The 26,144-nt window shown below is 43.4% G+C and overlaps 1 long non-coding RNA gene across 1 annotated transcript; it reads left to right on the forward strand.

Moving 5' to 3' along the window:
• The first annotated feature begins 216 nt into the window (after positions 1-216).
• Positions 217-26,144, forward strand: LOC137321422 (uncharacterized). Its single transcript, XR_010962814.1, has 4 exons — positions 217-302; positions 19,578-19,881; positions 20,622-20,761; positions 23,260-26,144. It is a non-coding gene; the product is annotated as an uncharacterized lncRNA (long non-coding RNA).

Consider the following 26,144-nt stretch of genomic DNA (forward strand, 5'->3'; position numbering starts at 1 on the left):
GAGCTGCCAGAGGCAGTAGTAGAGGCGGGTACAATTTTGTCTTTTAAAAAGCATTTGGACAGTTACATGGGGAAGATGGGTATCGAGGGATATGGGCCAAGTGCAGGCAATTGGGACTAGCTTAGTGGTATAAACTGGGCGACATGGACATGTTGGGCCGAAGGGCCTGTTTCCATGTTGTAACTTCTATGATTCTATGATTCTATGAGGCCCCGATCTCATCCTAAGGCCTGAGCAGGGGAGCAGTGGTGGCTTCCCCGCCAGGCCAAATCTGCCGGGAGCTGGATCAAGAGCCCAGCAAGGTAAGACTAAAATGTTTTTTTAAGTTTCCTTGTAGGCCAGGAGGAGCAGGAGTGTTACTCCAGGCCGCATAAGGATTCCTTGTGCCTTCCTTTCCATGGGTCCCTCCCTACCCCTTTATCACTTGCCTGACGGCTGGGGACTGTTCCCGTGGGTATCAGGCGGCCTCCTGCTGGCCAAATTCCTACTCCCACCCACCGACCAGGCAGTGATTCCTGCTGAGTTTGGGTGGGAGACCAAGCCTGAAAATTTAAATGAGGTCCAGGAGTCAGAGTCCACGAGTCAGCATGTAAATTTGTCACTCGCCCAGGTGCCCCGCACGCACTGATCCCGACTTAAAATCAAGGCCAGAGTGATACACAGCCACACACGCAAACGCAAAACAGAAAGGTGAATTACTAATTGATTGGCTTGTTATTTTTACGGGTGTGTAACATCAATGCGAAGACTTTAAATATAAATTTAATGTCCATCAGTAAAATATATTGCTGCACTCTGTTCATTTGTTCAAAATGGCCGAGTCTCATTTTATAATGAGCTGTTGTATACGGCAACCTGGTTTGACATAGCAAAATCTCATTATTTCAGTTGTTTTGTGGAGCAAGAAGCAACTTATTGAATGTTACTGACTGATAGTTTGTTGATAAGAAAGAACCAGTAAGCTGAAGTTCAGTTACAATAAACAATAGAATAATTTTAATTTGCTGCCTTGCTTGACAATCAACCTATTAATTCAACATCAGTAGACATCAATGTTAGTCTCAATAGCGTAGAAATTGCTGCTGGTGTGCTATTCATGAATAAACTGTGGGTTACGAGAAGTTCTGGGAGAATTTAATCTTGCTGGTTCACACAAAATGTTACTATTTTCAGTCTGTGGCTAAAATGTGTACATTCTCTCCCACAGGGTGAACCAGTAAATGGAAAGGGAGCAGCCTTAATCTTTTAAATTAGCTGCAAACTGCAATAAGGAGCCAGTTAAGCACCTGCAATAGCACTGGAATGATAATGCCAGCTGTTTACTCAACAGAATTGTTGTGGAATTAAGTGCTACTGAGTGAAAAAGCAAGGGAGAGCCCAACACGTTAACAATTGAATGCTGTGTCAACTATGATACCCATTGGTAGTACTGTACTGATATTGCTTGTCATGCTAATATCTCTGAAGGGAATAGCAGAGGTCTGTCACAGTTCCCTGCTAAATCTTAGATTACTACATAACTGTGCTTGGAATCAGAGACCCTGGTATGTTAGCTGGATTAATAATTCAGAGAACGTGAGTTCAAATCCCACCATGGCAGTTTTAGAATTTGAATTCAGTTTTTAAAAATTTGGAAATAATGAACAGGTATCAGTAAAAGCTGTCGGATTGTCGTAAAAGCCCAACTGGTTCACTAAATATCCCCTAGGGCAGGAAACCTGCCGCCTTTATCCGGTCTGGCCTATATGTGACTCCAGTCCCACACCAACATGGTTGACACTTAACTGCCCTCTGAAGTGGCCTAGCCACTCAGTTGTATCAAACCCAGAAGAAAGCCCACTACCACCTTCTCCGGGCAACTAGAGATGAGCAATAAATCACTGCCTTGCCAGCGAAACCCTCATCTTAAGAATGAATTTAAAAAGTTGCAGGGTGGCAGCACTTAAAAGTGCAGCATGTGCATGACCTGACATTATGACCAGCCCTTGCTGGCCCTCCTCTGCTAAGTCCAGTGCCACTAAAGCATAACGCCTCCATAGTGGCCAGAAACCTGTGACGAGGAATAAAATTCAGTTCACTTGTTTTTCAATGAAGATTCCATGCGGCTTCCCCTTTTGCACCTGTTCTACGTGGAACGGTTCCCCCTTGACTATCTAATCTGGCCCCTTAATTATTATAATGCTTGATGTGAGCACTTTCACAATCGTACTTGCTATTCGCCCTCTCAGAATATCTTTACTTTCAAGAAACATGGAGGATGAAAGTCCAAGGAAATTCAGGGCCAATAACCAGAGATGGGATTGGTAGCCTAGTGGTTATGGTGCTGGACTAGTAACCGTACAGTTGTGAGGTCATAATCCCCCCATGGCAAGTTGTGAAATTGAATTCAGTAAATGAAGTAATTTATGGATCAACACCTGAAAAAAAACTATGACAGGTTATAGATTGTCGTAATAACCCATCTGGTTCATTAATGTCCTTCAGAGAAGGAGTGCTGCTACCCCTACCCAGTCTGGCCGACATGGGACTCCAGTTCCCTAATAGGTGGTTGACTCTTAATGCCTCTGTAATAGCCTAGCAAGCCACGTAGTTATAAAAAAAAATCACAGCAAAGTTCAATAATGAGATGAGATTGAGGTAATTTCAGTTCAGTCCAGTCAAGACTGTAAAATCTGGGGCACTGCTAGCCAAGTTGGGTAGAGCTGTCCCATTGTCTAGTCAAGCAACAGCCTGATGTAGTCATACTCACAGAATCATAGCTATCAGACAACATCCCAGACTCTTCCATCAACATCACTGGTTATGGGGCACAGTGATACACAGTTGGGTAAGAGTGGCCCTGAGAGTCCCCATTGACACTGGACTCTATGAAAACTCATGGCTTCTGGTCACACAAGATCAAGAAACCTCCTGCTGATCACCACTTACAACCCCACCCCCTCAAACTGATGAATCAGTACTCCAACACATTGAACCATCACTTGCAGGAAGCTCTAAGAGCACAGATTTCAATGTCCATCACCAACAGTGGCTCGGTAACAGCAATACCGACTGAGCTGCTCCAGTCCTGCCAGAATGGGCTTCCATCAGCTGGTGAGGGAACCAACACAAGAAAGCAACCAACTTGACTTCATCCTCACCAACCTATCTGATACTGATACAGATACACCTGTCCATGGTAGCATTAGTAAGAGTGACCACTGCACAGCCCTTGTGAAAGCAAAAACTCATCTCCGCCATACAATTATCTTCCATTCGTATTGTATGGCACTGCCACTGTATTAAGTGAGATGGACTAAAAACAGATCCAACAGCCAAAAACTAGGCATCCATGAGTTGGCCTTAAGCAATAGCAGAATTGTATACCGTCGCAATCTGTAAATTCATGGCCTGGCACGTCACAAACTCCTCCCTCTCCATCAAGACAGGAGACTAACTCTGGTTCCATGCGGATTGTAGAAGGGCATACCAGGAGCAGCACCAGATGTACCTTAGAATGAGATCCAACCTAATCAAGCTACTGCACACGGCTACCTGCATGCTAAACACCACAAACAGCAGGCTTTAGACAGAGTTCAGAGTTCCCAAAACCGACAGATCAGAGCAACCACATGCAGTCGAGAATGGTAGTGGACAATCAGGCAACTAACAGGAAGAGGAGGCTCCATAAACATCCCCATCCTCAACCATGATAGAGCCCAGCACATGCATCTTTAATCCCATTAGCTTTTTAATCAGTATGATGCATATCTGAAAAAGGATAAAGTGGTAGATCCGGTTCTAGATAAGAAAGCAGGACAAGTAAGTAACCTGACTTGGAATACTTGAGAAGTAAAGATATAAATCTAATTAGTTTCATATTGAAAACAGATAAAGAAAAAGAGTCCAAGATAAAGGTGTTGGACTGGAAATTAGCTAATTTCAACGACTTGAAAGGGATCTAGCCCAGATTAATTGGTTGGAAAAATAGCAGATTAAAGAGCAGACCAGCAGTGGGTAGTGTTTAAGTATGAGATGGATAAGGTGCAGGTTAAATACATTCTAACTCGGAGTAAAAGTGTAAGTCAAAGGCAGGGGCTCCATGAGAAGTAGAAATAGCAGAGCAAAAATCAAGTTCAAAAAGAGCATATGATAAATACATGGGAAATAATGAAAAATAAAATTATAAGCATTATAAAAGGTATAGAAAAGAAAGTAAGTACTTGCATTTATATCACACCTGTCATGACCTCAGGACATCCCAAAGTGCTTTACAGCCAATGAAGTACTTTTGAAGTGTAGCCACTGTCGTAATGTAGGAAACGTGGCAGCTAATTTGCACACAGTAATGTCCCACAAACAGTAATGTGATAACGACCAGATCATCTGTTTTAGTAATGTTAGCTCAGGGATAAATATTGGCCAGGACACTCTTCTTCAAAATAGTGCCATGGGATAATTTACATCTGCTTAAGAGGGGTGGCAGGGCCTCGGTTTAACATCTTATCCAAAAGACAGCAATCCCTCAGTACAGCACTCCCTCAATACTGCACTGGAGTATCAGCCTAGATTTTGTGATTAAGTCTCTGGAGTGGGGGGTTGAACCCACAACCTTCTGATGTCAGAGGCAAGAACGCTACCACTGAGCCACGGCTGACATCTAGAAGCAAAAAGAGAGATCAGGTGGGGTTAGACAAGTATGAAGGAAGACATAGGAACATAGGAACAGGAGTAGGCCATTCAGCCCCTCGTGCCTGCTCCACCATTTGATAAGATCATGGCTGATCTGTGATCTAACTCCATGTACCTGCCTTTGGCCCATATCCCTTAATACTTCTGGTTGCCAAAAAGCTATCTATCTCAGATTTAAATTTAGCAATTGAGCTAGTATCAATTGCTGTTTGCGGAAGAGAGTTCCAAACTTCTATCATCCTTTGTGTGTAGAAATGTTTTCTAATCTCACTCCTGAAAGGTCTGGCTCTAATTTTTAGACTGTGCCCCCTACTCCTAGAATCCCCAACCAGCGGAAGTAGTTTCTCTCCATCCACCCTATCCGTTCCCCTTAATATCTTATAAACTTCGATCAGATCACCCCTTTACCTTCTAAACTCTACAGAATACAACCCCAATTTGTGTAATCTCTCCTCGTAACTTAACCCTTGAAGTCCGGGTATCATTCTAGTAAACCTACGCTGCACTCCCTCCAAGGCCAATATCTCCTTCCGAAGGTGCGGTGTCCAGAACTGCTCACAGTACTCCAGGTGCGGTCTAACCAAGGTTTTGTATAGCTGCAGCATAACTTCTGCCACCTTGTACTCCAGTCCTCTAGATATAAAGGCCAGCATTCCATTTGCCTTATTGATTATTTTCTGCACCTGTTCATGACACTTCAATGATCTATGTACCTGAACCCTTAAGTCCCTTTAGACATCCACTGTTTTTAACTTTTTACCATTTAGAAAGTACCCTGTTCTATCCTTTTTTGATCCAAAGTGGATGACCTCACATTTGTTTACATTGAATTCCATTTGCCAAAGTTTTGCCCATTCATCTAATCTATCAATATCCCTTTGTAATTTTATGTTTTCATCTACACTGCTTACAATGCCACCAATCTCTGTGTCATCGGCAAACTTAGATATGAGACTTTCTATGCCTTCATCTAAGTCGTTAATAAATATTGTGAATAATTGAGGCCCCAAGACAGATCTGCGGGACTCCACTAGTCACATCCTGCCAATGTGAATACTTGCCCATTATCCCTACTCTCTGTCGCCTTTCGCTCAGCCAATTTCCTAACCAAGTCCGTACTTTTCCCTCGATTCCATGGGCTTCTATCTTAGCTAACAGTCTCTTATGTGGAACCTTATCAAACGCCTTCTGGAAGTCCATATAAATAACATCCATTGACATTCCCCTCTCCACTACTTTAGTACAATCAACATAAGGGGAAATAGCAAGCAAGGGCTTTTATAAGCCAAAGGTAAAAGGATCATCAAACATCAAAGAAAGAGTGGGACAACTCATAGAGAAAGGGGCCATCTTGTACTTCAGAGTCAGGGCATGATAGAAATCTTTACTAAGTATTTTGCATCAGTTATTGCGGTGGAAGGTGAAAGTAGGAGTGTAGTGTTACTACAGGAAATAAGTATTCAAAAGACATTGTATTAAAAAAGCTAATGGGACTAAAAATTAAAAATTACTAGGCCCAGATGGTGTACATCCCAGAATATTGTTCATGGTTGAATAGCTGCCAGTGTGTGTGACCTGTGAGTTGTGGGTGTGCGATTTGCAACAGTAGTAATGTGTGAGGGTGATATGAAGCATCTGATTGGAAGAGTTGAGTACTGATTGAAAGAGTTTGTCGGTAGGTAGGTGACAGGGGGTGCAGTGCGTGGAGCAGTGGATGAGGCTAGTAGTGCAGTTGGTAGGAGATGCCACTTGACAGTTGAACTCATTCACCTTGACCACTCATGTCAAATCATTGAACTTCTTCCTGCACTGCATCCATGTGCATGGTGCGATGCCAGGGACAGGACCTGGACGTCGGAGGTCGGGGAACTCAGGTCCGGCAGTGGCAGTGTTCAGGATGGTGATTGTGGTAAGTAACTTACCTTTGTTTTATGTAGGCGATCTTTAGCCATGATTTTCCTGAGTGCAGCCAGTGATGGCAAACCAATGTTGGAGCAGGGACCTGAAGCAAACGTTGGGCTATTTGCATATTCAAATAAGGGACCTAATGCCTGCTTCAGGCGTGGGTAAAGGACGCCTCTTATTTGTCTCTACCCAATGTGACGGGCAGAGCACCTCCGGTTGTAGATGCGCTTCCTGCCCGCCATTTTGGGGCCTTAGGAGGCTGCGTAGTGAGCTACTCAGCCCAATTTAACCCCCACACTATCTGACTTACATTAGGGTGCAGGATGTCAAGGAAATTTGGCTTTATGTTGTTTTGTACATTAGGATGGAATAAATGCAAAACTAAACAGGCTGGTTATGGGCTGTACAGGTGGTGCTGCTGGGAGAGGATTCCCAGATAAAGCAATTACAGGAGTAGTTCAGGGGGAGGGTGGGTTTACAGATCAAGCCTAATGTTCATATAACGGCTGATTTCAATGATTAGGCACTCCTGGGAGCACCTTCGGTGTTCGAAGTGCCATATCATGTAATGAGTTCTAAAAGGTGTTTTACTCTATGAAGACCGTGACATAATGGGGGTTAAATTCGATAACCCCTGGAACCAGGCGTGGGCATCAGAGTCCGCAATTAACCCATGGCCTTTGGTTCCGTCGCAGGCAGCACGAGACATTTGTGCTGCCCGGTCACTCACCTTATCGCAGCGCAATGTGGAGGCCTCGTCATGAGGACTCCACCACATTCGCACTTCTCACCAACAGGGGGAGCCCAAATCTTCGATGAATGGCTCATATCTCTTAAAGGCAGCCTGTACCTCTTATTGGAAAAAATAAGATATGGGTCTGCACTGAGTCTGAACGGAGATTAGACATCGCACACGTAAAACACAGATGATGGTCCCGTCCCTATGTTTACAAACTGATGAGTTATGTTAAAACATTGAATAAAGGTTGCACACTACTAAATCCCACATCCCCCAATCTGCACGCTAGGCCTCACCAATCTGCCGATCTGAGTTTGTACCAGGCCTGTGAGAGAGCATGCACCAAGGTTCTCTGATGATGCACGAGAGGTCTTGGTGCTAGGGATGGACAGAAGGAGGGGCTTTCTATATCCGCAGTGGGGGCAAGAGGCCCTCCAGACATATGCTCAAGAGGCAGTAGGGGACGCAGTCAATGCCAGGCAAATAGCACCATGAACATGGATGTAGTGCAGGAAGAAGTTCAGTACTTTGACACGAGTGGTCAAGATAAGTGAGGTCAACTGTCAAGTGGCATCACCTATCAACTGCACCACTAGCCGCAACCACTGCTCCACGCACTACACCAGCCATCAGCCAACAAACTCTTTCAATAGGTACTCACCTCTTCCAATCAGATGCTTCCTCTCACCCTCACACATCACCACAGTTGCAAGCTGCACCCCCACAACTCACAGGTCACACACACTGGCAGTTATTCAACCATGACAGGCACATCACCCAAACATCTTGTAGGACACTCACTGACACACTTCTCACTTTCTTGCAGGAGAAGGTGGCGCATAACAGGAGGCAGCAAGTGGCAGTGGCATTTAGCCCTCGAGCCTATTCTGCCATTCAATGAGATCATGGTTGATTTGTGACCTAACTCCATATACCTGCCTTAGCCCCACATCCCTTAATACCCTTGGTTCACAGAAATTTATCAATCTCAGATTTACAATTCACAATTGAGCTAGCATCAACTGCCGTTTGCAGAAGCACGTTCCAAACTTCTCCCACCCTTTGCATCTAGAAACATTCCCTAACTTCACTCCTGCAAGTCCCAGTTCTAAATGTTAGGCTATGTCTCCTCATCATGGTGTTCGAGTATCGGAGACCTCCAAAAACAGTTACAAATGTATCAGCAGCCAAAAGCAATAATTCATCAACTAACCTGTAAATCCTGCATGGTCCTTTAAATAGTGCTGGTGGGGGGTCCTCCAGGCACTCTAAGACATGTTTAGATGGTCATGCATTGAGTGGAGCGTTAAGTGCCAAAATGGTGTCTATCACTTTAAATCAGTTTTGCACACTGATCAAACGCATATTCTCCTTACTTTACAAGTTGCCAGCGTTCGTTATCTACGCATGTGCTAAATCCTTTACCAAGATGACGTCCGGCGCACGTCACTCGTCTGCATCCCAGTCGCCATCTTGGACATTCGGGAGGACGTGTAGCGCTGAAACAAGTGACACCACATGGCCCAATTTCCAGCCCAATATATTTCACACCATTTTGCTGCCTGGAGAGCTGCCTGCTCCTCTAGACCCCACAAAAATAATTTCAAACTTACCTTTTCAGAGTGTCTTTGGCTCTATTGCCTGTAGAACTGATCGAGCAATTTAATCCTAAAATGGCAATCGGGGTCATAGAACTGCGATTTGTATCTTACTGCATCAAGTGGCTTACCGCCTGAAGCAGGCAGGTGTTTTGGGCGGCCAGTAATAAAAGTCACAGCAGGCAGATTGTCACCGTTGGCGTGGTAGTGGAGCTACCAATCCCATCTCAAGACCCTTACTACTCCATTATGTCGATTGTCCCAAGTGAAAATTGACCTGATGAGTCCGCACCAAAGCAGAAGACGACGAGCTAGAAGATATCCTTCTACCAGAGGCTACAGACCACTCCGTCCACTCAGTGATATTGTAGAAGTGGTTTGCTTAAGAAAGCAATGGTTCAGTAAGGAGGTTTATCCCACAATTTACAGCGGGATCAGCGTTACTACCTGGAGGTGGTTGGCAGTCCCCTTTCTGAGTCAGTTCCAATGGCGCAATGACACCGTGGGAATTTTGGTTCCTTGCTCCTTTAAAAAGACATCTGTGAAAACTGCCTGCTTGTTTCCTGGACCGCGAAAAGGATAGGGAAAAAAATCATGCCAGTCTGTAAAGAACTCACACAACCACTCTCACTTTACTGGTTGACTACCTTCTGAACAATGACTAATGCTTCTCTTTGTGTAGTACAAGCCCTATATGTCAGTGTTGCACGCCTCCTGCCCTGGCAGACACATTGGATCTTGCTAATTAAATGCCAGCAGCTGATGCCACAGAAGATGAAGTGTGATAGATGTCTCCTTATCCTTCCACTGATTGATAAGTAGAGCAGCTATAGATTTTTCTGCCCATGTCAGCTTATAATCATTAGAAGAGTAATAATTTTACTGCTACATGACCAATTCTTTTTAACACATTCCAGCTGCAATCTGAATCTTTGCGTGAGTGCGTTACCTGCCGTGCTGAAACTATTTCCTTTGGAAATGCTAACCAGAGGAAATGCTATGCATTTGTCTGCCACCTGGTTAACAGCTGGTAGGATGATACCGCTGGGACTCCAATACAAAAGTGAATCACGCTAGGGTATTTTCCTTAGGCTCCACTAGACAGCTGTTCCAGCCTCTCTGCCATGGCACTTTCACAGGTTATGATAAACACTCTGGTTTTGATTGTTACCACCAGAAGTTGTAATGAGGCCAATGGCAATGGCTTCAAGCTCACATTTTGCCCTCTATCCTCTGCTATATTTACGGCAGGGGTTTTCTGATCATTCACTATCAAATAATGGTTGGAAAATCATGGGCAATGTAGCCCAAATTTCTGATCTTCATTCTGAGTGTAAAGAAAGATGTAGATATAGATAGACAGATATAGATAAAATTCAACTTCGGCAAGAGCACAAAACAGGATCAACTGCCCGTTATACCCCCCCCCCCACCCCCACCTGATTTTCCTTTCTATTGCAGTCAACGGAAGGGAAAAATCAGACAGTGTGTATATGGACGGCCGAGCCAACACCACCTGTTTTGTGCTCTTGCCAAAGTTGAATTTTACCCCCACGTAGTCTGGAATTAATTCTTGTTGATACATGCATTGGGATCATATGTGGAGTATTGATGGCCTCCTACAATGCCCTGGACTCTTGGGAAGCATGTCAGATGAAAAAAAATCTGTTCTCATTCCAGTTAGTGTCTTCTTTTCAGAATGTGATAAATGTACTTCTCCTGGCAAACATGCCGTCTGTCACTTGCTTTATACAGGAATGAAGTGCAGACTGGTTTATCTGTCAGACATCCTCTTCAGTGGCCTAGAAGTTTAATACCATAGTGATCTTTACATTGATGGGAAAAGCAGGCCTCCTCTGATGTAAAAGTAGAAGTGGCACGATCTATAACTATGGTTCTTTGAGTATTGACAGGAATGAACATACCTTCTGATGTATCTTTGGATTTGAATCCTTGTTTTCATATCCTTCCATGGCCTCGACCCTCCATATCTCTGTAACCTCCTCCAGCTCTAGAACCATCCAAGATCTCTGCACTCCTCCAATTCTTGCCTCTTGCGCATCCCTGATTTTAATTGCTGTACCATGGGTGGCCGTGCCTTCAGCTGCCTATGCTCTAAACTCTGGAATTCCCTCCCTAAATCTCTCCGCCTCTTTACCTCTTTCGCCTCCTTTAAGAAGTTCCTTAAAACCTACTTCTTTGACCAAGCTTTTGGTCATCTGTCCTAATACCTCCTTATGTGGCTTGGTGTCAAATTTTGTTTGATAACGTTCCTGTGAAGCACCTTAGGACGTTTTACTATGTTAAAAGTGCTATATAAATGCAAGTTGTTGTTGGACCTGAAGATGTTGTATCCTCATGAATTGGTCCTCCTCATCCAATCCATGCAACACTATGGGAATACCAAAGAGATTTACATCCTCCCAACTTTGTTATCTGTAATTTGGACTGCAGTAGTAATTACCAAGACTCCAGGAAAGCATCTCTTAGCAAAATGGAAGCTTGAACAAAGGCAAAAATGTGGAGGGGAAAATGTATGTGGGATGTTCAGTGCACAAGGAGAGAAATACTCACTGTCATAAAACCAGACTTCAATATCAACAGCAAAGTAGTTTTAAGAAAATCTCCAATGACACCATGGTGTTAGATAGGGAATTGCAGGATTTTGACCCAAGCGATGATGAAGGAACAATTGTATATGTCCAAGTCAGGATGGTGCGTGACTTAGAAGGAAACTTGGAGGGATGGTGATCCCATGTGGTTGTTGTTCCTGCTCTTCTCAGTGGTAAAGGTCATAGGGCTGGGAGGTAGTATCAAACTAAGCTTCACAAGTTGCTGCAGTGCATCCTGTGGATAGGTCATATTGCAGTGTAGATGTATATCAGCGGGATGGAATGTCTGTGACGAAGCAACTGAAGATGGTTGGCTCATAGACGCTGCCCTGAAGAACTCCAATGGTGATGCCCTGGTGCTGTGATGACTAGCCTCTAACAACCACGATCATCTTTCTCTGGGTCAGGTATAACTCCTCTGTGTCAGGTATAACTCCATCAAATGGGGGGTTTTCCCATTGATTCCCATTGCCCTCAGTTTTGCTAGGGCTGCTTAGTGCCATACTCCATCAAATACTGCCTCAATGTCGAAGGCAGCTACTTTCACCTCTCCTCCGGCATTAAGTTCTTTCATCCATGTCTGAATCAAGGCCACGATGAATTCTGGAACTGAATGGTTCTGGCAGAACTCGACTGAGTGCCAGCAAGCAGGTTATTGGTGAGTAGGTGTTGCTTGATGGCACTGTTGATGACTCCTTCCATCATTTTACTGACAACTGGAAGTAAGCTGAAAGGGCAGTAATTGGATGGTGCGATTTGTTCTACCTTTTGCGGCAAGAACATACCTGGGCAATCTTCCACATTGTCAGGTAAATACCAGTGTTGTAGCTGCACTGGAATAACTTGGCTTGTGTGGCAACTAGTTCTGGTACACAGGGCGCATAGCCATTACTGTGCCCAGTGTACTCAGCCACTTCTTAATGTCATGTGGAGTGAACCAAATTGGCTAGACAGCTATGATAGTGGGACCTTGGGAGGAGGAGGCCAAGTAGGATCATTCGATTGGCCTTATTCGCTGAAGGCACTTGCAAACACTTCAGCCTTGTCTCTTGCACTCACATGCTGGGCTCCAACATGGTTGAGGATGGGGATATTCATGGAGTCTCTTCCTCCTCTTAATTGACTGATTGTACCCCAACATTACAGCAAGACCTGTTTATTCTGCTTGAAATTGCCCATTGGAGAATGAAGCCTACCACAAATAAGGTGTGCAAGATCAAACATCCGACTCGTGTTTTTTTTAATTCGTTCACGGGATGTGGGCGTCGCTGGCGAGGCCAGCATTTATTGCCCATCCCCAATTGCCCTTGAGAAGGTGGTGGTGAGCCGCCTTCTTGAACCGCTGCAGTCCGTGTGGTGACGGTTCTCCCACAGTGCTGTTAGGAAGGGAGTTCCAGGATTTTGACCCAGCGACAATGAAGGAACGGCGATATATTTCCAAATCGGGATGGTGTGTGACTTGGTGGGGAACATGCAGGTGGTGTTGTTCCCATGTGCCTGCTGCTCTTGTCCTTCTAGGTGGTACAGGTCGCGGGTTTGGGAGGTGCTGTCGAAGAAGCCTTGGCGAGTTGCTGCAGTGCATCCTATGGATGGTGCACACTGCAGCCACAGTGCGCCGGTGGTGAAGGGAGTGAATGTTTAGGGTGGTGGATGGGGTGCCAATCAAGCGGGCTGCTTTATCTTGGATGGTGTCGAGCTTCTTGAGTGTTGTTGGAGCTGCACTCATCCAGGCAAGTGGAGAGTATTCCATCACACTCCTGACTTGTGCCTTGTAGATGGTGGAAAGGCTTTGGGGAGTCAGGAGGTGAGTCACTCGCCGCAGAATACCCAGCCTCTGACCTGCTCTCGTAGCCACAGTATTTATATGGCTGGTCCAGTTAAGTTTCTGGTCAATGGTGACCCCCAGGATGTTGATGGTGGGGGATTCGGCGATGGTAATGCCGTTGAATGTCAAGGGGAGGTGGTTAGACTCTCTCTTGTTGGAGATGGTCATTGCCTGGCACTTGTCTGGCACGAATGTTACTTGCCACTTATGAGCCCAAGCCTGGATGTTGTCCAGGTCTTGCTGCATGCGGACTCGGACTGCTTCATTATTTGAGGGGTTGCGAATGGAACTGAACACTGTGCAGTCATCAGCGAACATCCCCATTTCTGACCTTATGATGGAGGGAAGGTCATTGATGAAGCAGCTGAAGATGGTTGGGCCTAGGACACTGCCCTGAGGAACTCCTGCAGCAATGTCCTGGGGCTGAGATGATTGGCTTCCAACAACCACTACCATCTTCCTTTGTGCTCGGTATGACTCCAGCCACTGGTGAGTTTTCCCCCTGATTCCCATTGACTTCAATTTTACTAGGGCTCCTTGCTGCCACACTCGGTCAAATGCTGCCTTGATGTCAAGGGCAGTCACTCTCACCTCACCTCTGGAATTCAGCTCTTTTGTCCATGTTTGGACCAAGGCTGTAATGAGGTCTGGAGCCGAGTGGTCCTGGCGGAACCCAAACTGAGCATCGGTGAGCAGGTTATTGGTGAGTAAGTGCCGCTTGATAGCACTGTCGATGATACCTTCCATCACTTTGCTGATGATTGAGGGTAGACTGATGGGGCGGTAATTGGCCGGATTGGATTTGTCCTGCTTTTTGTGGACAGGACATACCTGGGCAATTTTCCACATTGTCGGGTAGATGCCAGTGTTGTAGCTGTACTGGAACAGCTTGGCTCGAGGCGCAGCTCGTTCTGGAGCACAAGTCTTCAGCACTACAGCTGGGATGTTGTCGGGGCCCATAGCCTTTGCTGTATCCAGTGCACTCAGCCGTTTCTTGATATCACGTGGAGTGAATCGAATTGGCCGAAGACTGGCTTCCACGATGGTGGGGATATCGGGAGGAGGCTGAGATGGATCATCCACTCGGCACTTCTGGCTGAAGATGGTTGCAAACGCTTCAGCCTTGCCTTTTGCACTCACGTGCTGGACTCCGCCATCATTGAGGATGGGGATGTTTGCAGAGCCTCCTCCTCCTGTTAGTTGTATAATTGTCCACCACCATTCACGACTGGATGTGGCAGGACTGCAGAGCTTTGATCTGATCCGTTGGTTGTGGAATCGCTTAGCTCTGTCGATGGCATGTTGCTCATGCTGTTTAGCATGCATGTAGTCCTGAGTTGTAGCTTCACCAGGTTGGCACCTCATTTTTAGGTACGCCTGGTGCTGCTCCTGGCATGCTCTTCTACACTCCTCATTGAACCAGGGTTGATCCCCTGGCTTGTTGGTAATGGTAGAGTGAGGAATATGCCGGGCCATGAGGTTACAGATTGTGCTGGAATACAATTCTGCTGCTGATGATGGCCCACAGCGCCCCATGGATGCCCAGTTTTGAGCTGCTAGATCTGTTCTGAATCTATCCCATTTAGCACAGTGGTAGTGCCACACAACACGTTGGATGGTGTCCTCAGTGCGAAGATGGGACTTCATCTCCACGAGGACTGTGCGGTGGTCACTCCTACCAATACTGTCATGGACAGATGCATTTGCGACAGGTAGATTGGTGAGGACGAGGTCAAGTAAGTTTTTCCCTCGTGTTGGTTCGCTCACCACCTGCCGCAGGCCCAGTGTAGCAGCTATGTCCTTCAGGACTCGGCCAGCTCGGTCAGTCGTGGTGCTACCGAGCCACTCTTGGTGATGGACATTGAAGTCCCCCACCCAGAGTACATTCTGTGCCCTTGCTGCCCTCAGTGCTTCCTTCCAAGTGGTGCTCAACATGGAGGAGGACTGATTCATCAGCTGAGGGAGGACGGTAGGTGGTAATCAGCAGGAGGTTTCCTTGCCCATGTTTGACCTGATGCCATGAGATTTCATGGAGTCCAGAGTCAATGTTGAGGACTCCCAGGGCCACTCCCTCCTGACTGTATATCACTGTACCGCCACCTCTGGTGGGTCTGTCCTGCCGGTGGGACAGGACATACCCAGAGATGGTGATGGAAGAGTCTGGGACATTGGCTGAAAGATATGATTCTGTGAGTATGGCTATGTCAGGCTGTTGCTTGACTAGTCTGTGGGACAGCTCTCCCAATTTTGGCACAAGTCCCCAGATGTTAGTAAGGAGGACCTTGCAGGGTCGACTGGGCTTGGTGTTTTGCCGTTGTCGTGTCCGGTGCCTAGTGGTCCGATGCCGGGTGGTCCGTCCGGTTTTATTCTTATTATGACTTTTCGTAGCGAGATTTTACAAGTGAGTGGCTTGCTAGGCCATTTCAGAGGGCAATTAAGAATCAACCACATTGCTGTGGGTCTGGAGTCACATATTGGCCAGACCGGGTAAGGACGGCAGGTTTCCTTCCCTAAAGGACATTAGTGAACCAGATGGGTTTTTACGACAATCCGGTAGTTTCATAGTTTGCTATCATCGAGGCTCCACGCCACAGGCAGAGCCTCAGAAAATCAAAACTTCATTATTAAGGTTCGCGCATGGAGAATAGCCATTACTGCAAGGTGCAGAGAACAGCAGTGAGATCCAAGCACAACAGTCCCATTAGCAGAAGAAGGAGGAAAATTGCATAGGAGAAGAAAAATATCAATTTTGAACTATAATAAAGCAAGTGTATGAACCAATTTACCTTTTGGTTTAATATTCTTATCTTTGATTTTTAGATTATTCAATTACTGAACTAGTTCTCTGACCTTGTGACTTTTCTCTGTCCGTTCCTCTCACCCAGGTTTTCTTCCTTCAGATAGCCTTACAAGAAATATGCCAAAATGTAAATTTGGAATAATTTTATGAATTCACGCTCCTGAGATGGAGCCTCATCTGCCTGGAGTATATATCAGGAGTTTGGTTCACACTCCTCACCATTTTCTGTCCATTAATTTTAATGGATGGAAATTCATGGGGAGCACACCACCGAATTCCCAATATGCACTCCCAGCAGGTGAGACTCCTCACCAAGAGTGTGATTTTACTCTGCCCCTTTTGCCTTCTGAGGAACAAGATGAATACAACAATATATCACATTGCATTCTACACATTGAAGATTCTTAACTGTCTCTATCAGTTAAATCTGTTTCACTTCTCAGACCCTGGAGGTGTAGACTGCCAGCTTCAATAACAAAACTCCTCAAGTTTTAAAATTCAGTATGAGATATAACCTTGAGGATGTAGCATAATGTACAATCAGTAAATGGTACTGTGATTACTTTGTAACTCAAAGATAGATTCATACAGATAACCATGAAAGAATTTCACAGTTCACATCAAAGTCTCGGCTTTATTTTCTGTTGTGCAATAACTCCTTTCAACCTTATTTAAATTTTTACTGATTAAAAAAAAATCCTCTCCTCTCCCAGTCTTAATAAACTTGAGAGAAAACCTTCTAGAACTGTAGCTGAGGTATTGATTTCTAAATTTAAAAAAAACAAAAATGCTGCTTGACATTTAAAAGTCAATAAGAAAGGTTTCTCTTTATGCGTTAGTTAATACAAATGTACAACTATCTTAGATTTTTAAAAAAACAAGTATAGCATCTGTAGAAAAGGCTAATCTTGAGAAATTCTAGTTCCAGTAACAATGAGTAGGATAGGATTCAGCAGTGTTAAAGTACAAGATTAAAGATTTTTAAAAAGTGAGATAGCTTGAGAGAAAATCAATAGGGGAGAAATCTAACATTTCTTTTCAATAGTTTTCATGATAAAAAAATGATTGCTGTTTCTGGTAGCTTGAAGGATTGGCTGTAGATTCAAGTTGCTGGAGAAAATAGACATTAATAATGAAATGGTAATTAATAGCAACAAGAATAGATGTATTATTTTATCTAATGCTTAGGATAGAAGTGGGGAGAACTCTTGTTGATGGATTTTCACATTTTATTCTTTTTCACATTCTTTCAAATTTTCCATCCTTACCCCTCCTGTATGGGTCTGTGGAAAATGAAAGACTTTAAGACAATCACAATGCCTTCACAGAAAGTGGGTTGATGATTTTGTTGCACATACTACACAGAGTAAATATTTCTCTTCGGTGACCATACACATTTTAAAGGACGAAAATTGTGGTGAGTGCACCCAAGGTTTCCCTGATATGCGCTTCTGATGGGTGAAGCTCCACATACTCAGAAAATTGGCTCAAATAATTCCAAGCCAAAGTGAACTTATGACAAGTAGGCCATGCCAAACAAATGTATTCAAATTCTTCAGAAATGTTCCAGAGCATATTATATATTTTGACTTTGAGGGCAATCCATAAGATTCCTTACAAGAGATATGTGCTCAAATGGAGCTCCTGGAATAACTGAAGAAGTAATGATTAGTATAATACATTAACTAAATAATAGGAAGCAAAGGGAAGTGATTAATGGGAGTAACTCTAATTGTGCAGCTGTGACCAGCAAAGTATCTCGGGAATAACCCTTGGGATGTCTGCTGTTCACAATATTTATAAATGGTCTTGATGAAATCCTGCTCCCTATGCCAGAGGTTTTTTCCCTTCAAGTTTTCAGCTCACACAGTGTGATGCAGAAATATACACAAATGGAATAGTAACAAAGCACCTCAACTGTTAGGATTTATTACTGTGCATTAGCCATAATCTACAACATTTAAAACTTAAATAAAACATTTTAAATTAAAAAATTACCAACACTATTTCTGCTTCCTTAGATTTCCTTTCCTCTATGCCTTTTTCTTCCTTATTCTCTCTCACTTATGTTTTGATTTTTACATTTTTGCTTTAACAAATGTAAATTATTCTATTCTTTTATTTAAATGTAGCATATTGACTTGCTATATCATCTTTAAAGTGTAAAACTTGTCAAAATAGAAAGGACTGCTGTCAGATTATACAGAATTACATAGAAATTGCAACACAGAAATAGGCCATTCAGCCCAAACAGTCTGTGTTGCTGCTTATCCTCCACAGGGGCAGTAGTCCTAATCCCATGTGACCACTCTGTTCCCATATCCCTTTGTTGCTTTTTCTTTGAGCTATCTATTTAACCTATTCTTCAATGTTGATATGCCCAGAATTTCCTCTGCCGCCATAACTTCGCCGAAAGTGTGGCAGAAACCCCGTTTACGCCCATTAACTGGGTTCCCACCGCACTTTGGGTGACATTATGACAGCAGAACAGGAGCAGCTCTGGGGAAATTTTGGGCCTTGGTTTCTGCGTCAATCACTAACTCTGGTAATAAATTCCAGAGTGTCACAACCCTCTGTGTCAAAAAGTTTCTCCAGTTCTCTGAATTAAATCTCTTACATTTGATCTTATATGTCCCCTCATGGCAGGACAAGTTGAGAAGGCTGTTAAAAAATGATATGGGATCCTGGGCTTTATTAATAGAGGCATTGAGTACAAAAGCAAGGAAGTTATGCTAAACCTTTATAAAACTCTGGTTAGGCCTCAGCTGGAGTACTGTGTTCAATTCTGGGCATCACACTTTAGGAAGGATGTCAAGGCCTTACAGAGGGTGCAGAAGAGATTTACTAGAATGGTACCAGGGTTGACGGATTTCAGTTATGTGGAGAAACTGGAGAAGTTGGGGTTGTTCTCTTTAGACAGAGAAGGTTAAGGAGAGATTTGATAGATGTGTTCAAAATCATGAATGGTTTCCAGTGGCAGAAGGGTTGGTAACCAAAGGACACAGATTTAAGGTGATCGGCAAAAGAGCCAGAGACGACAAGAGGAAACTTTTTTTACGCAGAGTTGTCATGATCTGGAATGCACTGCCTGAATGGGTGGTGGAAGCAGATTCAACAGTAACTTTCAAAAGGGAACTGGATAAATACTTGAAGGGAAAAAATTTACAGGGACATGGTGAAAGAGCAAGGGAATAGGGCAGATTGGATAGCTCTTTCAAAGAGCTGGCACAGTGGGCTGAATGGCTTCCTCCTGTGCTCTACCTACTATGACTATGATACTATGATCCTAGACCCTCAATCACTGGAAACAGTCTGTTTCTAGCTACTCTGTTCCATCACTTCATAATTTTATCAAATCTTCTCTGTTCTAATCAAAACAGCCCCAAATTTTTAAGTCCTTCTTTGTATTTATATTTCTTCACACCAGGCAGCATCCTAAGTGAATCTGTGCTCTACCCTCTCTATTGCCTCAACATCCAAAACTGCACACAGTACTCCAACTGTTGTAAAATTAAGCTTAGGCTGGAAATTGCGCACATCGGCGTGGCAACCTCCGCAGCAGCTCCTACAAATAAAAGGTACGAATTTACTTGCCGTGGATCGAAGGCGTCCACTTGTGTGAATTAGAAGATTTGAAAAGAATCGAGACATCAGCCCAGCCTCTGAACAGCGTGGGCTGATGCGAACGGGAAATGACTGAGAGAACGGAAGCCCCATCCACAAGCAAGCAAGTAAAACTCATTCATTTAAAGTGAACTTCTCGATGTTAGTGTAAATAAAAATTTAACATGTCTTATTATAAAAAGCCAAGCAAATGACTTAATTTAATGAAATTTACAGAAGTTAAAAGTAAAAATTTGTAATTTTTAATTTTTTTTAAATGATCAAAACATATTAAAGTAATTGTAAACAATTTTACAACACCAAGTTATAGTCCAGCAATTTTATTTTAAATTCACAAGCTTTCGGAGGCTTCCTCCTTCCTCAGGTAAATGTTCAGGAGCTCCTCGAAGAGTAATTTGACATATTAAAGTAAGAGTAATTTGACATTCCACATTTTTAAAATTTTAATTTTTTGTTGTTTCACAGGCATTAACACTCATCACACTTTTAAAATGTGGAGATGCCGGTGATGGACTGGGGTTGACAATTGTAAACAATTTTACAACACCAAGTTATAGTCCAGCAATTTTATTTTAAATTCACAAGCTTTCGGAGGCTACCTCCTTCGTCAGGTGAACGTCAGGTATTTTTTCACATCGTTCACCTGACGAAGGAGGAAGCCTCCGAAAGCTTGTGAATTTAAAATAAAATTGCTGGACTATAACTTGGTGTTGTAAAATTGTTTGCACTTTTAAAAGGTAGTGTAGGGCTGGTATTTTCCAGGGTACCTTTTGGTGGCATAAGTATCTTAGTTTTACCTGGGCAGAGGGGTAAGTTTACGAATGTTTAATGATTTCTATGATTTCAGCATAGGTGGCCCTTTAATTCGGACCTGTCAAACCAATGGGAACAAGTTCGCGATTTCCTGGTTTTAATGTGCATTCACGAACTTACTCCATGGATTTAGCGACGGTTGGAAAGGACGCCATTATGGGACGGCGTCCTTGGGTGAGTAATTTCTGGGCCAAGGTTTTATATAGATTCACCATTTCATCACAACTTTTACACTCCATACTTCTTGGCATAAAGCACATTGTTCCATTGGTTCTTGTTACTGTACTTGACTTGCTGCTTTTAAGGTCTTGTGAACCTGAATCCCAAATCTCTCTGCCCTTCCACATTATCTAGCTTTCCTCCATTCAAAGTAAAATTAATACTTTTATCTTTTTAACCAAAATGTACCACCTCACACTTATTGCATTAAATTCAATCTTCTATTTTTTACTCCATTCCACCATCTCAGTAATATTCCTTTGCAGCTGCCTTTGATCCTCGAAGTTAGTATTTTGCCTCCGTATCGTGATAGCTTGTCTAGAAGCACATTGTGCCAGACCCTATCCAAAGCTTCCTGAAATGTCCAAAGCAATGACAGATGATTCAGCAAAGTGGTCAAGAGCAGAGTTCCAGAGTTATGTTACACATAAAATAAAATGACCAGGGGAACAGCCATGCTGAAAACCATATTGGCAATCGAGGACTAGGCCAGGACTATCAAGACGACAGATAATTTGATAGGTAACAGCGGCTTCCATTACTTTATGTCCTTAATAATAAAGTTATCAAGGTCTTTCATTATTTCGCATCAGCAGCAAATCAAATCTCAGAACTCAAGATATGATACCACCTCCTGCCCCATCCATATTCCACCTCTTCATCTGGTTTTGGACTTAACAAAAGATGGCAACACCAGTACACTGGATCGAGTGTTAGGATGCAGGTGGATGTGATTTCCCACAACATGTGTTCCCAGTTTTAGGCCATGTCATCAAAAGAAAAAAGGAGTGAAAGATCTCCACAGGGATGGGGGGATGGGGGTGGGGTGGATTTGAGGAAAAATCCATCAGAGGGATCACACATTGCAATATAATCCGGAGCAACATGGAAGCAATGCTAAATATTGGCACATGGCTAGTAAACAGATAAGAAAGAGTACAGGTTAAAGGTAGCTACTCAGCCTGGCAAAAGGTGGGAAGTGGTGTTCTATAGGGATCGGTGCCGAGACCACTGTTGTTCACAATTTACATCCACGATTTGAATTCAGGAATTTCAATTTCAAAATTTGCGGACAACACCAAATTGGTGGTGGCGGGGGGTATAGTTAATACAAAGGAAGAATGGTTCAAAATGCAAGAGGATATTTATAATCTTGCAGAATGGGCATGTAATTGGCAAATGAATTTCAATATAGATAAGCATAAGATGGTGCATTTTGGTAGGAAGAATAAGGAGGCCACATACTGCTTAGTTAACAAGAGTCTATATGGGATAGAGGAGCAAAGGGATCTAAGGGTACAGATACACAAATCACTAAAAGTAGTGACCAGGTTATATGGCCATAAAAAAGGAAAATCGAGCACTAGGGTTCATTTCTAGAGGGATAGAATTGAAAAACAAAGAAGTTATGTTAAACTTGTATAGAACCTTGGTTAAACCACACTTGGAGAATTGTGTACAGCTCTGGTCTCCATATTATAAAAAGGATATAGAGGCATTGGAGAGAGTGCAAAAAAGATTCACAAGGATGATTCCAGAACTGAAAGGATATCCTTATCAGGAAAGGCTGAACGGGCTGGGACCCTTTTTTCTAGAAAAGAGAAAGCTGAGGGGCGACCTGATAGTGGTCTTTAAGATAATGATAGGGTTTGATCGGGTAGACGTGGAGAAAATGTTTTCACTTGTGGAGGAGTCCAAAACAAGAGGTCATAAATATAAAATGGTCGCTATTAAATCCAATAGGGAATTGAGGAGAATCTTCTTTACTTAAAGAGTGGTAAGAATGTAAAACGCACTACCACATATAATAGTTGAGGCAAATAACAGATATATTTAAGGGGAAGCTAGATAAGTACATGAGGGAGAAAGGAATAAAAGAGTATCCTGATAGGGTTAGATGAAGTAGGGAGGGTGGAGTCTTGTGTGGATCATAAATGCTGGCATAGACCAGTTGGGCCGAAGGGCCTGTTTCTGTGCTATAGTTTTGATGTAATTCGATGCATGAACTGTTTTAAGTTAAAGATGAAAATTGCCTTCCATGTGCCTTATTTTTTGTAAAATATCTCTTATATGATGTTATCAAATGCTTTCTGAAAATGCAAAAACACAACATCCCTTCAATTCCCCTTATCTATAGACTTGTAGAGTAAATTTCCTCAAGGTTTCTCCTGCTTATTCACCGTAACTTCGGTGGAAGAGTGTTGCCCTTTTCCAGGATTTTTGCGGCTCTTCCACTGAAATTATGGTGGATGAGCAGGAGAACCCACTTGGTGACTTCCTCAGAAATTCAATTCAATTAGTCAAGCCTGACTTGACCTTTACCAGTCCCTGCTGACTCTTTCTGATTACCGTATGCCTTTCTATGTGCACTAATTTCATCCAGCTTTATGGAGTCTAGAAATTTATCCATAACTGCGGTAAGACTCATTGTCCTTTTCCCTTTTCTTGAACAGAGATGTAAAGCAGTCCTAGCCCGCATGCAGCAAGACCTGGACAACATCCAGGCTTGGGCCGATAAGTGAAAAGTAACATTCGCGCCAGACAAGTGCCAGGCAATGACCATCTTCAACAAGAGAGAGTCTAACTACCTCCCCTTGACATTCAACGGCATTACTATCGCCGAAAACCCTACCATCAACATCCTGGGGATCACCATTGACCAGAAACTTAACTGGACCAGCCACATAAATACTGTGGCTACAAGAGCAGGTCAGAGGCTGGGTATTCTGCGGCGAGTGACTCGCCTCCTGACTCCCCAAAGCCTTTCCACCATCTACAAGGCACAAGTCACGAGTGTGATGGAATACTCTCCACTTATCTGGATGAGTGCAGCTCCTTCAACACTCAAGAAGCTCGACACCATCCAGGACAAAGCAGCCCACTTGATTGGCACTCCATCCACCACCCTAAACATTCACTCCCTTCACCACCGGCGCACTGTGGCTGCAGTGTGTACCATCCACAGGATGCACTGCAGCAACTCGCCAAGGTTTCTTCGACAGCACCTCCCAAACCGCGACCTCTACCACCTAGAAGGACAAGGGCAGCAGGCACATGGGAACAACACCACCTGCACGTTTCCCTCCAAGTCACACACCATCCCGTCTTGGAAATATATCGCCGTTCCTTCATTGTCGCTGGGTCAAAATCCTGGAACTCCCTTCCTAACAGCACTGTGGGAGAACCTTCACCACACGGACTGCAGCGGTTCAAGAAGGTGGCTCACCACCACCTTCTCAAGGGCAATTAGGGATGGGCAATAAATGCTGGCCACTCCAGCGACACCCACATCCCATGAACGAATAATAAAAAAAAAATTTGACACCCTCTGGTTCATTGACACAATTCCTATTTCCAAAGATTTCTCTCTATCTACTCTGTCCATTCCCTTCATGATTTTGAATACCTCCATCAAATCTCCTCTCAACCTTCTCTGCTCTAAGGAGAACAACTAGAATGATTCCAGGGATGAGGGACTTTAGTTACGTGGATAGATTGGAGAAGCTGGGGTTGTTCTCCTTGGAACAGAAAAGGTTGAGAGGAGATTGGAGATTTGGGTGCATCTTGGACGCCATTTTCGGGGCTAAGTTGTCCACATAGTGTCTACAAAACGGGCGCTACACAGCCCAATTTCGCCCCCATGGGCTTTTGGAAACAAGCTTTTCAACACAGCGGGAGGGTAATGTAAAAAGCATGGGCCTCTCATTCCTATCTGGTAATCTGTTCAAAGAACTAGGATTTGTAAAACATCAAATAGTATCCAGCATATGGTCAAATGGTATAAGGAATGGATTTGAAACCAATGAAGCAATCAAAATCAAAACCATTAAGAATATCTGTGTATAGAAATGAAAGGGACTATCTCTATATGAAAGACCATAAAAAGAGATATTAAAGGAGCCTTTTACGTTCCATGGTTCAAGCATGTGGTCTTTTCTACATCAAAGGGTCTCCAGTCACATGATCAAGGCCTAAACTGTCAATCATTGGGGTATGTTTATGATTGAGGCATAGCAACAGGGAGCAATTGGACAAAAAGAATGATACTCCCCAATCCTACGTCCTTTTGGTAAGAACAATATAAAAAGACTTTGAGATAAGAACAGCCTCTTCACCACACAGCAGTCACAAGGAACGCACACTGTAGTTGAACATCACACAAGAAGAAGAGGACCTTGTGGACTGAAGAGCTGATCGCCTTTAGGCCTCGATGAGCAAAATCCTTGGTGAAAAGGTTGTATGCGTATTAATGATTTGCCTGATGTGTGTATAAATTATTAAGTTATTACATAATAACGTTGCAAATTATTAAATGTGCAACAGGATTTTAGAGAGGAAAGTCAAAAGTATGGTTTGATTTGCTTCATGAATGCTCGCATGAATTATAATATCGTTAAATAATTACTTTTGATTAACAAAACTACCGTGAGTGAGGATTATTTTCTTTGCTTAACTATTCATCCAGTTCCAAGAATCACAGGAAATAAGGATTACCTTACAGTATTTCCATCCTGCACCTGAATTTTCACATTCAGCTCATTTGCATGGCTTTTTGTCAAAATGCCCTGCAAATAGGCGGGCACTGCAGATTAGGAGAGTGCACGTCCATTGTTACAGGCCTAAAAGGTCCTGTTGCCCCCCTTGTTGGCCCATTAATGTGCCCTACTGTCCTTTCCAGAAATGTTAGGAGCCCCTTTTCAAATCCTCCAATCTGAAGCAGTTAGCTGCAATCTTTAAGGCTCACTTTCTCTGGATGGTCTTTGTAAGAAAAGCACTAAACAAGCTTTCTATATTATTATAAGTCTAAGCTACATTATTATAAATCTTATGTTAAAGTAAAATACCTGTTAAGTCAGTTGTGAACAAAGGGCTTGCTGTCTGTGTCAAAACAAGCTGCTCACGACCTTGTGAGAGAGAAAGCCCTTTTGATTAACTAGCACCTGGGCCATTTTAATCGTGGTATCATTGGAGGAATGCAAAAGGGAGTTAGGATAGGACTGTGAGAATTAATGTTGGGAGTATGGGAGTGGGACTGATAGCCTCCCTTTTGAGACAGAGCAGATGATTGATGGGAAGCTCAGACATACAGAGTTGTTTGTCTTTAAAACATATATAAGTGAGATGTTTTTCAGTAACTAGCCAGAAAGTTCTCGAGGCACGGCTGGCCTGCCCACTGATTAGTACTCTGGGGGGGTGCACACTCCAAGGTCCTTGTTTTGTGAACAATCAGACAGGTTGTATCAATCTAACCAGCATACTTAATTGTACTATTGTATTTCAAATGTCTTTTCTACTTGTTATAACTTCTTAATAAAGCTATAATGCTTTGGCACCAACA

This window comes from Heptranchias perlo, chromosome 5, assembly GCF_035084215.1.
Source record: "Heptranchias perlo isolate sHepPer1 chromosome 5, sHepPer1.hap1, whole genome shotgun sequence".
NCBI lineage: Eukaryota > Metazoa > Chordata > Chondrichthyes > Hexanchiformes > Hexanchidae > Heptranchias > Heptranchias perlo.